This window comes from Motacilla alba, chromosome 3 (genome assembly GCF_015832195.1).
Source record: "Motacilla alba alba isolate MOTALB_02 chromosome 3, Motacilla_alba_V1.0_pri, whole genome shotgun sequence".
NCBI classification, from domain to species: domain Eukaryota; kingdom Metazoa; phylum Chordata; class Aves; order Passeriformes; family Motacillidae; genus Motacilla; species Motacilla alba.
In genome coordinates, this window is record NC_052018.1 from 9,572,411 (window position 1) to 9,586,537 (window position 14,127).

Sequence of the window (14,127 nt, forward strand, 5' to 3'; positions counted from 1 at the left end):
TTTGGGAGATCAAGATTTGGCTCCTCTTCCTGCAGAATCACATCTTTAGTAATAAGTTGCTTGATCCAGCTCCTCATAAAGTCAAAGGGAATCTTTCTCCTGATTTCAATAGGACTGTATTGAGCTCTCAGTACATTTAGTAGGAGTTTCCACTGCATAAATAATGTAGGGTTTGCCACTGTATTAATTTTTTATCTTTTGTGTTTCCAGATATTTTAAATTGAAGGATTCTCTCAGCTGTTGCTGAAGTCAGTGGGATTCTTAGGAGGTGCTAAGCTGAAAGTTCAATATCCCATCTGCACCCTGTCTTTTGCAGCAGCCATAAAAATTTGCTAGGAGACTGGATTATGACAGTTTTGTGCAAGCAGATATGCTTAATGACTCTTTTAGCTAATCTGCACAATTGCCTCAGTACACAGGACATGGTTCTTAAAAATACTTGCCAGTGTGCGCAGCAAATACCTTAAAAGTTAAAAATCCGTAATTAAATACATGAAACAGGACTTTGGGGACGCAAAAAGCCCAGCATACAATTAGCATCCAATAAAGTCTGAGGTGGAACAAGATCATCATATTCTACCCCAAGGTAGCCTGCATATTTCTACCATTTTACACATCTCATAATAATAGACCAACTGAGTGAGAAATAGAGTAACAGTGGGCAAATCACAGATAAAACTTCAGGAGAATTTATGACAGATTGCAACATAATTCCACCCTTTGTTTATTTGTTTGTTTGCATTTTAGTTGCCAAACACTTTCACAGATCCATTTTTAATGCAAAAATTTATTATTTGTTCCTTTAATTGTTTCATAAAATATTTACCATGGTCTGTTTAAACAAAGGAATGACATCATGCATAAAAAATGAAAAATAATGTGCCTGTAATAAGCTAGAGGTTACATTTAATGAAACAATGCCCATAAATGAAATTTCATTGTGAGTGCTGATGATGTTCATTTCAGATGAATGCACTTTGTATTTATTAGTTTTAAGCGTGTTCATCCTCAGCTTCTGTAATCAGAATTACAATATCCACTCAGATGAGAAAAGTAATTAAATCATTAAGACATATTTTCTTAGGGCTGGGTGATTCTGTGGATATGCAACAGTTGGCTGTCTCCTGCCCTGAGTCCTTACTGCAATAGATTAATTGTTTCTCATTATTTTCCAGAGGGTATCTATCCTCACAGCAATAAGCAGATACAGTCTGAGAAAAGGCCAAGCGCCTCACACTCACTTGAGCAGTTTGCGTGTCTATCTTTGGGCAACCAGCACAAAAGGCAGCAGATTCCTTGTGTGAATACCTAGGGAGGGGGACTTGCCACAGCACATGTGAGGCAAGACCCAAGAATGGCTTTTGGACAATGTCAAGGTTTTGCAGACATTTGACTCTGGCTACATTTGTTCAACCTATACTCAGTGCATCACATGTGAAGTTGTACATATAGAATTCACTTCACATGCACAATTTCAATAGAACTAACACCACAGAAAGATAAATTATCAAGTTTTCATTCATATATTCAAGTACTTTTCCTTAATGTGTTGCATTTTTCCAGCACAGGCCATGGAAAAGTTTGGGAGTTTCATAGTCCTTTAAGGTTTACACAAGCACCAAAAATAATTTTAGGGTCTTTTGTCCAGGATGCACCATGCCTATTAAGAATATTATCATGTGTCCCCTCACAGCATCAGTCCTGTTCCATAATAGCAGAAAATTTCAATCCTTTTTAAAAGTATGTTAATAGCAAAAGAAAAACATTGAACTGATTCCTCTCAAGATGGTCATCTGAATAATATGGATGAAGAAAAAGTGGAGGTATTCAAAGGGTTTTTTGCCTCAGTCTTTAATAATACTGACAGATCTTGGGCTGCCCAGTCTCCTGAGGTGAAGGATCATGAGTGAAGAAAAGAGAATTTTCCATTTGTGGACACTGAAATTGTATACCATAATCATAATTCTTTTAGTGATGATTAACTTCTATGGAAAATCTATGTGATTTATAATACTTATGTGCTTTAATCTTTACTATTCTACATGTCCATGGAGAGTAAAACAAAAATTAAAAATAAAAGATGCTGTTAATATGATATTAAGGTGCTAAAAGCAATATTAATGCAGATAGCATGTAGATTGTGTAATTTTCCTTTGAAGTGTTGGGATGGAAACTTTTTTCCTGTGCCACAGAATACTTCCACAAGTTTAACTATTCCAACTCCATATGAGGTAAAGATAAAATTATGTGAGGAAGGGAGGGGAAAGAGAAAAGACTGGCAGACACACACTCAAGCAAGACAGTAAGACCATTGACTGGGGCTTTAGCTTAGATGAACCTGTTCCTGTCCACACCAGGAGCTTGAACCAAGCACATTAAAGACTTGAAAGTGAAAGTCCTTCAGTTTCTGACCTATTGGCTATTCTGTGCAGTGTCTTCTTTTGATGAGAGACACCCTTCTGAGCCTAAGAAGCCATCTTCCGATTAAAAATTAATCAAAATTTAATTTGATTCCCAAAGCAGCTCTACCTGCTGTATTTTGTCACTGAAAGCAGTAAAAATCTACCATACTTGACTGGAAAAAAAAAGGAAGCTGGAACAGTTTTAGAAACTTTCTTTTGTATTATATTTTAACATTTCAGTGGCAGGGAATTTAAAAGTTAATGGCAGCAGATTACCAAGCATTTTGTTCCCCTGCTAAGAAAAAGAAAAGCGAGGGGAAGAGCCCTTGCATAGTAAGTTGATTTTTAAATGTTCCAGTTCAACTTTGAAGTTCTTTCAATGAGTTGAATGTTAGTGAGTAAATTTACATTTTCTGTGAGCTTTGTGTTAAACTAGGCAAGCAAAAAATGCCTTTTCATGTATGACTCTATTTTTATTTTCCCCTCAAACCAAGAAAACCACTGATTCCTTCTATAAAAGAATCTATGTGTGAAGATCTGAGTTTCAAGCTTTGAACATTTTGCTGCCATTCTGTGCAAAAATTTCTTAAAATGTAGTTATGTATACTTTTAAACAATGGGAAAAGTGTTCTTTCCTATAAGTCAAAAACCTATAAGTCAAAAATGGCTGAAGGAATTGCATTTCAAGTATTGTATCAGCTGCTCAAATATACTATTTTCTCAGACACCAGCATGAAAAATGGCAAGCTCCTAAATGAGTTCTTCAGAAAGATATCCAATTTTTTCAGGCATTCAATTACTACATCTATGACCAGTGGAATCTATTATAAGAGCAAGAGTAAGATGCTGGCCAAAATAATTGCATTAGAGAATATTCTATATTTTTGTCATCATTTTGACACCTGACAGATACAAGGCATTGATTTGACAGTGAAACCATGAAATCAGACCATTAGAACTTCATTTCTGACATAAAAACAATAAAATAACATTGTTATGGGGATAGAATAAGTCCTCTGATCAATATGCACCAAAAAGATGATTTTCCAGAGAGAAAAATTATTTAAAACAAATTTTACCAAGATATCTCTATGTTACTTTGTCTTTCTTAACTCATGTTGAAATCAGGATTTACCTTAAACCTTTTATAATTGCAAGTAGTTTGTCTCTGAAGTTTTAAAAACTGCTGACTAAACAATACCACTTTTTGGGGGCCATAGATTTAACTAGCCTTAGTTGACAATTTTGGAATTTGACAAAAGTATTTTTTACATTTTGCAAGGGAGTTAATGACTTGTATTGTGACAACAAAGAGTTTTAAGATTGGCCACTATTTTAAATGCTGTGAAACTCCACATGATTCACCACAGTGAAAATTCTTTATGACTATTTTCCATATTTTTGAGCTGCTGTGTTGAAGCTCTTACCTTTGCAAAGTAAGAAAACTACAAGAACAAAGGAACACACAACTGAAATATCTACAAAGAGTGAGCTACACCAATGTGGTGACCAAAACCAATGGAAAACAGATGGTTAAAGGGTTAAAAAAGGAGAGCACACAAGGAAAACTGCATGTTGTTGGAGGCTTGCACAATAAGGAATGTAACACACCAAGAAAATCTAATTGCGATTTGGAAAATGAACCTGCATCAATTGTTCATCCCTTAGTGTGACTGAGGAATTCTGAGAGGGGACATCTGTGACTGCCACAATAATAAATAAAGCACTTTTGAAACTTGTAATTGGCAAAAAATTCTAATATTTTTCGTTCAAGAAAAACCAAAATGATGACTCCCCAGATTCCACGCTGGAAGGTTCCTGCCCAGTTTCCTTTCTCCCAGTTGATAAAATGCTTCCATGGCCACAGTTGGAAAGCTGAAAAATTCCACTGAAGTTTTCTAAAATGGAATTTCCCATCAGTTCTTAACCACAAAAACTTTGTGGACTTGAGTTTTTGTTTTGATTAGGGGTTATTTTCTTAACACGTTTTTTCAAGGGAAATAATTTTCATTTTCTCATCAGTCCTAATAAGGAACATCCTGTGGCTTAAAAAACAGCATTTAATTTCTCATTAGCCGCTACAACATGAAAATGTGCATTCTGTATCATTCTTGGATCTTTCTACTAATATAAGTCCAGACAGAGACAGAGAGAAACTGAAAATGCCGATACCTTAACTGAAGAAGAAAGCACTGTGTTTGATATGAAAATAACATTTTATATAATAGTGGTAGGATTTTCTCCATGGTTTTGCTGAGGATCCTTTGTAAAGCTATACTTATACAGCTAGGTCAAGATTTCCCTTATATTTATTTTGAACTGCATCCTACATATACATGACAGGTAACACAACACTTCCATATTTCTCTTTAAATTTTAAAGAGAAACATTACAGTCATGGTGAAGAAGCAATAACTGAAATATTTGCTCAGAAAATTATTAATTTAATAAGTTCTGCCTTTATGCTCGTGAATGAAGTAGTCAGAAAGATTAAAGATGACCTTATTCATACTTACTCAAAAAAGCAGTTGAATGACACCAAGTCCTAATAACTCTATTTGAATTATTTTATTTACAATTTGATGACATTTTGATACAAGAAAAATAAAAAGCATTCTTCAGAATTTCAGAAGTAGATCACCTGAAAATTTTGAGAAATTTCTTCCAAAGGCTGTTTGTTCTGTATGTAATTGCAATGGTTGGCTGTATCTGCTTGAAAACTAAGACATCACTACTGCAGTTGTATGAATAGTTATCCATATCATGCAATAAATACCATTACTGCTTCCTGACTATGTGACCTAATTGTGCTAAACTATTTCCCACATTGGCAAAAATAACAGCTTAAATGAAATAAACCTTTTGTGAAGGTTTACATTTCACCAGCTCCAAAGAAAGTTTTACGTGAACAAATGTTTCCAGACAATAATGGGAGAACATGCTGAACTGAAACCTATCTGGACAATTTTTCAGCAGCAGATTTCCATACTACCCAGTCATCCCTGTTAGTTTGTGGCACACAGTGTCTGACAACTGAAAAAAATGTAAATTGCTCTATACTTGTTATGAACACTCCTCCAGACTTCGTTCAAAAGCTGTAACAGGCTGGGCTGCTCAGCATAATTTTTTGAAGCATTTGCAAAGCTGGTACGAGATCCTGCCCTCTTTCCATATGTATACCCCTCGTTTGATTTCCGTGGAAGAAATGCCCATTTAGCTACATGAAGAAAGTCATTTAAACTCAACTCCATTTCCCTCATCTCTATTTTTGTCCCATTATACACACACCCTACACAGAAATTTTCAGTCTAGGTTATTATTTATGGAGAGCTTTCAGGATTACCTTTTACAGCTGATTTATAAAAGTAATCACCTGCCTCAGACCAAAATGTAGCACTTGAACTTAAAATGCTGCTTCTGATTTGAAAGATGTCATCTGCTTGAATAAAATCCTCCATTTGAAGCACAAAAAATCTTTTTGTGATAGAAAAAAAAATCCAAAATTAATTTAAAATTCAGAATATTTCTTTTATTGAGACCACTTTTAAGTGGTCACAGTACACAGTTTACATTGACTAAATATGCACATATTTTAATTAATTTTATGAGATATGTGCATTGTAAAAAACATATATGCACATACTATTCCATTAGCTGTCATTTGAATCAGTAATACTCAGGGTTCAAAGCAGATGCTGTTCTTCGAGTGCATGTTTGTGAGAAAACTAGATTCCACTGCAAAGAGAAGCATTACACTATGCAAAATTGATTCAAGCAATGCAAAAAACATGCTCAAAATGTGTCTCTGAGATATCGAGGGCAGCTTTCAGACCTTGCACCGAGTTCTGCTCTAACGCTCTCTGCTCTGCACTGCCCCTGGCAGAACTGTAAACTGCCTGCCTGGGAGAAGGGACAAAGCATGCCATCTCTGAAACAGGCAAGTTTTGATCTCCACTCCCAGCTTTTCAGTTGGTTCCTTGCCCAGCTAAACCTCCGGGAGTGTTTCAATGGCCACACCTTAATATTTACTTTATTCTTGTCGCTGCTTTGGGATCTGAAGAACCATCCAAATGGTAGAAACAACCCTTTTGTCATAAATCAAACAGGCAGTTTGACCATACAAGTTTTACATGTGGCTAATTTTTCTTCTCTATAGACAAGTCTGCATTTATTATATAACAGAAGGTGGCATTCCAGATTGTTTGCAGGATGTAGACACAAGGGTTTCGTTTTTAGCACACTTCATAAGTATTTTGCATTGACAGATGAAGATGCACAACACAATGTAAGCAAAAGCAACATTTCATGCCTTTATTCCATAATTAGGCTTAGCTCTTAACAAGTCACATTCTAATTCCCACCAAGCAAGTATGAAGAGGGCATCTGATCTCAAATACCTTATTCATGCAAAGAATAGGTTCAGCTAAAGTGCAACAATGAATAAAATATGGGAAACGTATTTCTGAAAGGTTATTTTACTGTGTCACCAAGTTAATTCTGGCACAAGATGACTCAAACCATCTGCAGCTTGAACAAGAAGAATTAAACATTTTGACAGGCCTGAAAGCCTCATACTTTGATTTTCCATTTTTTAAAATCCCAGTTTAGTTCCACCTCAGTCCTCTTTTTTTTTTTTTTTTTTTTTTTTTTCCCTTATGCTCTCCTTGCCATTATCTCTCCATTAAATCCAAGTGCTGGAAACCCCCCACTGAGTGACACTTTCAACCAGAGGTTGCCCAGGTTGATATGAATACATGGTAGTTATTCAGTCTTACTCAGAACTCAGGCTCCAGGACTTTTTGCAAGGCTGACTTAGAGCAACCTTAACATATTACCCATGTTTTGTGTGGGTTTGAAATGCAAATGTTTACTTTCTACTGTAACATAAACATGATTTGTTATGCAGGGCACTGACACTTCTTATCATACCTCTAAGAAATGGTATAACTGCCGCTCCTGAACACATTTCTTAACACCAGGATGCTTGAAATTTATACTTTGGATAACAACAATGTACTACAGCGAATGCATAAATCAATATGCACTGATCCTCACTTGAAAATTTAGGCTCTAATTCAGGAAAAAAAATTTGCGTCATATTCTTCTGTTTAAGAAAGCATTTAAATATTGTCTTCTATGAGGATGGAATTCCTAATGCACTTATAATGTTAGAGTGTCACTGCATCCCATCCTTATGGGTTTTTTCTTTCTTTGTCCCTTCTCCTTGCCATCTGCCTTTCAGTGTTAATTACATTTATCTGTCTAAAATTTTGCCACATGCTGCATTTTTTATTGAGCCAAATGATACAGTGCACATGCATTTTACCGGCGAATTTATGGCTAGAGGGCCCTCTCTTTTTTTCTGTCCTTTATGGAGAGGAACATTCTAGTTTTAATGCTTTGGCACATGAGCTTTAATAGCATCCATGCATCTGCTCCTGAGCTCCTCACTTAAGCTCCCTGTGTACTGTCCAAGATGGAAGCTATAATGCAGAGAGAACATTTCTCACCACTCCATTTTCACACTTGCTTCTCAATCCTTTTCCTGACTGCTGATCACATAGTTCTAAAACCTGACAGTTAAGTGAAGATGCACAAAAGCCTTCTCCATCAACAAAAAGGCCCAAGCTTTCAAACAGTGAGTAGAAGCTCAGATAGCAGACACTGTTGCGCCCAAAATTCACGTCTGCATCAGGAGGCTTAGCCTTTCCTACTGATGAGTTTCTGGGCTCTGCTTGTGTGAAATGATTTCTTTATGCTACTCTACTTCCAACCTTTAAATGACAACATTATAAATATGGAGGGAAAATAGGAAGAGGCTTGATCAAACCATTATGGGCAAATAATTTTATTTTTCCATTAAAATCTGAATTACATTATTCTAAGGTTTATTTGGGGGTTTATTATTTTTGTGATTATTGCTTAATTTGTAGCTGGTAGATCCAAAATGCTTTTCCAAATTGGATGCAATTTGTGCACTAAATAAAAAAGCAGTGCACAGTTTTAAGAATATTCCTGAAATGTACAGACCAATCCAATAATAAGTTTTAAGGAATAAAGCCATTAAGATTTTGTAATGTCAACCAGTCCTTTTTTTTTGCAAACTATTATATACTTCTGTTCAAATTTAATCACTAGCTAAGCGGCTAAATAATTATTTCAAGCTAATGAGAATTAGTTTTGAAGTTGTTGGTATTAATGAGAAATCACCTTATCCATATTAGTGCTGCATAGTACTAAATATTTGATACCTCAGTTCACATTACTGCTTGGAGGATACTAACGGCAAACAAAATTATTAGTTTCATTTTGTCAGATAAAGCACAAGTTTTTATGGTTTTTAAAAGCAAGTATTTTCAAATGAAAATAAAACTGTACATCATTATGGCAACAAAAAAAAATCCAAACCAAACCAGTCTCCAGATTTAGAAACACAATGCCGTATACTTGTTTTAAGCCCTTAAGAGAAGGAAGGACAAAATCATAAGAATTCAGCAGCAATCTGGAGCACTCAACACTTCCTAGGAGATTTTCAGCTCTGTTTAGGCCCTAGAGAAATTGCTTCTTTCTTCCTTGCAAGATCTGCCCTATTCTGTTCCAATGTTCTGTGCATTTTTTGCACCTTTCAAGATTGAGCTCATGGTTCCTGTTCATTGGAATTCTAAATAATTTTCTTTTTTGTTGTTTTTATGAAGTATTTGGTGTGGTCAAACAGCTTTTCCATTAAGCTAACAAGAGTAATTAGATCGCATTTCTCAGGCTGCCAACAATTCCACAAACCCTAGCATCTAAAATTTTTGGGAAACATGAGCATGAATGTTTCTGGTCCAAACAGTGTTACAAGGAGAGCACAGGAACACAAACAGTGAACTAAGTTCTCCTCTGTTTATAAATCACCAAAATTCTCACTGCAAAAGAATTCTTATAATTTACACCACGTGAGAATATCTGTAAAATTACCTTTTGATAACATCATAATTTTTATTTTAATGTTTTATGACTTAATGATAAACTCACTCTCATCTCTGTGCAACCTGCAGAAGTTTATCCCTCAATATCAAATGATTCTCAATACACAGCCTAATGATATAATTAACTTTTTTTTTCTTGTGATCCAGACAACATGCCTGGGAGCAGTAATCTTGCAATTTTTCTAACTTTCTGAGGTTCAGCTCATTCACCTCTGTGTTTCTCACACGTTATGAATGTACCATGCTAACTGTCTTTGGCAGTCCTAGACAAGCTTCTCAGGGCAGAATTTTCCAGGCAGTGTAGTTTTTACTTCTTTTTCAGTTTAGTTGTGGTTGCAGGGTAACTCTGGCCAGCAGCTGAGCACCCACAGCCACATGCTCGTTCCCCCGCAGCAGGATGTGGGAGAGAATCACAGGGGTAAAAGTGAGAAAACTTGTGGGTTGAGATAAACACAGTTCAATGGGAAAAGTTAAAAATAAAGGCAAAAAGAAGCAAAGAAAAACAAAACCAAGAAAAAAAAAAAAAGCTATGCTAAAACCCCAATCTCCCTCCTCCAGCAGACCATTGCTAGCCAGTTCCCATGTTATAGCAGCCCCGACAAAATTCCCCCACTCTGCTTTTACTGCTGAGCATGATGTCCTATGGTGTTTGGTCAGCTGGGGTCAGTTTTCCTACCTGTGTCCTCTCCCATCCTCTTGTGCACCCTCAGCTTCCTCACTGGGAGAGCAGAGTCAGAAGCAGTAAATGCCTTGGTGCTATTCACTAGTAACTAAAAGTGTGTTATCAGCACTGTTTTCATCAGAAATTGAAAACATAGCACCATACCAGCTACAATGAGGAAAATTAATCACCTAAAAACAGTACAGTGGTACAATCTGTGGTTAGCATGGCTTCCTCTGCTTTCCCTGAAAAACTAGTTCATGGTCTATTCAAACTCATTGTAAGATGTTTTCCTTTGCTATACTCTTCCACCAGTAATTCTATTGCCTTTTCAAAAAATAAAATTCTTCAAATTTTGAATGTCTTCCCAAGATTAAGTCTATCACCCTCACTCCCACATAACCTAAATTTTATGTAGTTGGCACTTTTATCTGCAATCACACTTCCTGTGGCCTCACAACTATTTTGTTTCTTTTGACAGAAACGTTTTCTAGTTTGATATTCTGGGTGAATATGAACTTGTCATTACACTTGACCTGGTCATGTTTTCTACAGCACTCTCAGCTACCCAGTCATTTTACACCTACATGTTTCTATGGGTAGGCACTCTGTGATTTATCTAAGAGAAACTCTGACTCCTACCTTTCTGGCACAGGATACTATGGCACTGCAATACTAATCACCAACCCACGAGAATCCTCTCCATGCCCACACTAAAAATGCTCCCTTGCTCTCCAACACATTTAAACTGCCTGCAGGGAATCTTCCACGGCACAAGTTCCCTCCTAGACCATGCCTAGGAGTAGCCTGGAAGAGCACTGGTTAGCTCAGGACAGAGGCATGCAAGAATCCTTGTCCTACACAACAGCAAAACCAGCCAAATCACAATACCTGGTCCCTTGACCTTGATTTGTTCAAACACTTGGACAGACTAACCATGAATTCCAGAGTGGAAAATTGTTTCTTCAGAGTGAAAAGGTGTCTCCTCATTTCTTCTTTTAGAGGTCTCAAAAATTACAGGGTTTCACAAAGAAGAAAGTGTATCAGGAAATGTTTATTCACACAAGATGTACCTGAACAAGGAATAGGGCTCATGGGAATCAGAGTTAGCAGGCATTGGTTTTCTTCACACAAAATTAGAGAAGGTCATATTTAGAATCACAGTACCAGACTAAGGACTGGAAAGAAGATTTTTTAGAAAACTTTTGCAATACACATGACACTAAACTCCCCAAATCCTGCTTAAAAGGAAACAATTTAAATCACCTGTGTTCCTCAGACCATGGTGAACTCAAGTCTATACTTAAAAAATTTCTTTCAAAATCCCTCAGTTATGATCAAAAGAGTTGCTATATTAGGTGAAGTCAATGGTCTCTGTGGTTCAATAAACAGATGCCAGCAAAGACTAGCTTAAAAAATATATAAGAATACACAAAACAAGTTAATCATGACATATTTTCTCTTTGGAAATAGTGTAACCTCTTTGGGCTATGCTTGGAAATGCATCTTCTGGATCACTTTAATCACTGGTGTACTGAATGCTCACATTATCTATTTCCCTGTCCAGTCTGTGTCTGAATCAAACTCAGTTTAGGAGTTTTCTAAAGCTAAATAAAGATAATTACAGGTTTAAGGGAAAAAAAAAAAAACCAAAACAACAGCAACAAAAAAAAAAAGCAGAACAAAAACACATCCCAGTGGAAAAAAAATATTTATTTTAAAGTATTGCTTTTTAACCAAAACTTTTAACCAAAACTTTTTGTTTAACCAAAACAAACATTTTCACCAAAATATTTTATATTATTTTGAACAGTAATATTTCCTTCTGTCCTTACAATCATTTCTGGGTTTTTATTTCTCATTCATTCTTTTTAAACTAAAACACGGATATGAACAAAATAAGTTTTGGTGGATACTTGGGGGGAAAAGAAGCTATTTATTGCTATTTGATAAAAGGAATGGAAAATGATCTATTCCTATCTCTTAGTGCCTTCCTGTATCATTAGGTTTCTTTAAAATTATTTCAGATGCGTCCTGCTTGGTAAATTTTTAGAGCCTTTGTACATTATTGGCACACTGTGTTTTTGGGGTTTTTTTATGGGAATGAATTGGTATTTAGGGAAAATAAATGTTTAAGAGAGCAGGGAATCTTCACAGAAGAAGAAATATTAAAGGGAACTAAAATTTCAGTACAGTTCTAAGAAAAGTTTTGCCTGAATAAAGATTTCACGTTTCAACCAATTTTAAACAGGAACATGAGGCTGGAAGGGATCATCTGAGCTAGTGAATGCAGCTGATGAAATGGAGTGTTGCTATCAATGTCCTACAGCACTATTGTTATTTAGCATTTATTAAATAAAGATTTACCGTGACTCAGGTTCGACCTTCTCTGTCTAGCTGCCCTCAGATTAACTCATTTTGTGTAAATTCTCATGAACTGAGAAAGCCAACCACATCCCACAGAGGGGAAGAATGGGTTAAAATTAGTATCTGCCAGCCTGAGCTGTTGCAGTCTCTTGAATATGCAAAGTCTCCAGAAAAATTGGAGGTGGATATTTCTGTTTTTGCACAACAATCAGGGGAAGGCAACTCTCCCTACACAATCCTCACTAGTCCTCTCTGGATCAGCAGGGAAAAACCCACCCTCTTCCTGCAAGCAACCTCCAGAAAGAGGTCATTAATACATAAAGGGATCTAGATATAGTCTTGTGTCAGAGACATCAAATGTCCAAGAACTTGTTCATCCACAGCAACTTTAAACTCCCTTATTTTAATATGCAATCCCTCTCAGTAGATTACTCAAGATCATGTTAAAACAATTTCAATTCCTTCTCCAGTTGGCTGTTTAGAACATCATTCCAGTAATTCACACTTTTTCTTTTTTATACCCTACACTTCATGAAGACCAAATTTAATTTTTAGTTTTTTTTAAATTTCAGAACCTTTTTCCTGTTTGCTATTTGTTCTCCAAAAGTATCTGTAGAAATTTATCCCTTCTGAAACTCAGCTGGTAAGGTTAAAAAGGCAAACTCTTTCATTCTGTCAACTAAAGTTTAAATAACGTTTTTTAGACTGGAAAACACCTGAAGCCAAGTAAATTCCTTGGCAGCTCATAGTCATCTTCCATCTAATGAATGATCTTTTTTATTTTCCAATTTAGCAATCCTCTATTTATATTAAAAAAATACTATTGAGTATTTTGAGTGCCAAGTATTGTAATTTGAAACTCTCAAGTTTCATCTCATGCTTTTCATTTCAGCAGCCTGAGTCATCTGATCCACCCCACCTTCTTTTAATGGATGATTCCCTCCCCAGCCCTCTGTTTCAGCCCAGCTTTATGATCAATTCTGAATTTCAGAATCCCATATTTAGTTGTCTATATTCAATTAACAAATACATTAAACAGGATGTGTCACAGATTGATCCCTTGAAGACACTAACAGTGGCCTTTCTTTGTCCCAGTATCCCCTTCTGCCCATTCTCCCCTTCTAACAGCTCTGCAATCCACCCTACATTCTCTATTAATTGCCATCATCTCCACCTGCAGAACCAAATTTCTACACAGGATTGTAGAATGTATTTTTTCTAAAATTTGAAGGGATAAAGACACCGTATCACCTTTTGTATCTATCAAAATACCTTTTGTATCATACAAGTGATGTTATATAAAGCTTATATTTTCTTTCAAAATATCTTTTAATACTTTGACTAGTAGCAGGATTTGTTTCAAGCACAATCTTGGGAGGCAGCTGCCAAGGGCAGCTTTGGTGCCTGCTTTCTTTGTCCCTATTTTCTCTTGTTTCTGCTTCCTTGACAACTTCCCTGACTGGGAGCAGGAGTTGAGAGAAAGGAGAAGAAAACTGGGTCACTTCCAGCCCTTTCCTTCATGACTGACCAGCTCCTGTTCTCAGTCCCAATTGATAGCTGCAGGTACAGGAAAGAACACAGGAGAATGGAAGACTGGGAATAGGGTGAAACCTGAGAGGGTTCCAGTGTGGACACTGGTGCAGATCCTTCTCCTGACATGATGAAAAGAACAAGAAGGTGATTTTAGAGGTGGTGTAGGAGACTCTGTCTTTTCCTGTTGTGGATT